The following is a 1479-nucleotide window of genomic DNA, read 5'->3' as shown; positions in this document are numbered from 1 at the left end:
GAACTGTATTAAAGGGTCGCGGCATTAGAAAGGTTGGGAACCACTGCTGTAAATGTTTTCTGAAGGGGAATTTTACCTGTACAGATGATTCTGAGAACTGATGACTACAATATAAGTGTCCAAAGACCAAACAACATATTACAAATGGAATTTTTGATGGGATTTCCTGACTTTTTAAAACTTGAAAAGCAGCTGCAGGTCTCCCAAAATTGCAGCCAGGCTACAATAATGGTAGAAGTGCTCAATCAGTCTGCAATTTTTCCAGTGAAACCCCCAACTTCTATTAGTTCTGCAAAACAAAATAAAATAATATCACAGATCTTATAGACTCATTCTCACCTGCCTGGCAGACAATTTCATTGTCCAAAAGGTGGAACAGACAAAAGGGGCACCAGTTACTTTAGATCTGATCCTAACCAACATGGTTGGGGGTGCAAGTGGTGGGATCCTTAGGTGGGAGTGATCATGTTCTCCTGGAGTTCGTTATATAGTGGAAAAGAGAGGCCAAGCATAGTCAGACATGCATTCTAGACTTTAGAAGAACTGATTTCAAAAAACTTTGGGAAATACTGGGTATAAGAGCTGTTTGACAGTAGAACACACTGCCTTGGAGTATGCTAGCGTCTCTTTCTTTGGAGGTCTATAAACAGAGTATGGATAGCCATCTGTCAGGGGTGCTTTGATTGTGAGTTCCTGCATGGCAGGGGGTTGGCCTGAATGGTCCTTGTGGTCTCTTCCAGCTCTGTAATTCTACGATCCCGTGGTCAGAAATACTAAAAGAGAAGGGAGTTCAGGATGGATGGGAGTTTCTTAAAAGGGGATACTGAAGGCAAAATTTCAAACACTTCCAATGAGGACGGAAAATGGGAGTTGACTCAGGAAACCAGAATGGTTGACAAAAGAACTTTCAACAGAGATAAATTTTAAGACACATGTAATGGAAAAAGGGAGAAACCATCAAAGAAGAATTTAAACAAACAGCTAGCATGTATAGAAGAAAAGTCAAAAAACCTAAAGTGCAGCATGAACTCAGGCTTGCTAGAGAGATTAAGAACAATAAAAAGAGATTTGTTTGGTTATGTCCGTAGCAAAAGGAAGAAGAAGGAAATAGTAGGGACACTGCATGGAGAAGATGAGAAAATGCTAATAGGGACAAAGAAAAGCCAGAACTACTCATCACCTTCTTTGCCTCAGTCCTCTCACAAAAGAGGTCAAGAGAAGAAAAGAAGTGTCTGTGGGCCAGTTGGATTGTGAAACGAAAATAGGCATCTTTGAGGTCCAGGATGGGAAACCTGTCTAGCTGCTATAGAAGAGGTAAGATGGAGGGTATGGTAAACCTATGGAAATGTCTTGGGGTGATAACATGCATTGATACTTCTGAGATCGAGGATTTAGCAAAGGCCACCATCATTCTTTGAAACAAAGAAGTAACAGTACAAATAACAGTGAGGGATGTCTGGTTCTAGCACAGGTTCAATG

Source organism: Sceloporus undulatus, chromosome 4 (assembly GCF_019175285.1).
Source record: "Sceloporus undulatus isolate JIND9_A2432 ecotype Alabama chromosome 4, SceUnd_v1.1, whole genome shotgun sequence".
NCBI classification, from domain to species: Eukaryota; Metazoa; Chordata; class Lepidosauria; order Squamata; family Phrynosomatidae; genus Sceloporus; species Sceloporus undulatus.
The sequence above is the reverse complement of the archived record's forward strand: the minus strand, read 5'-3'. Positions refer to the sequence as shown.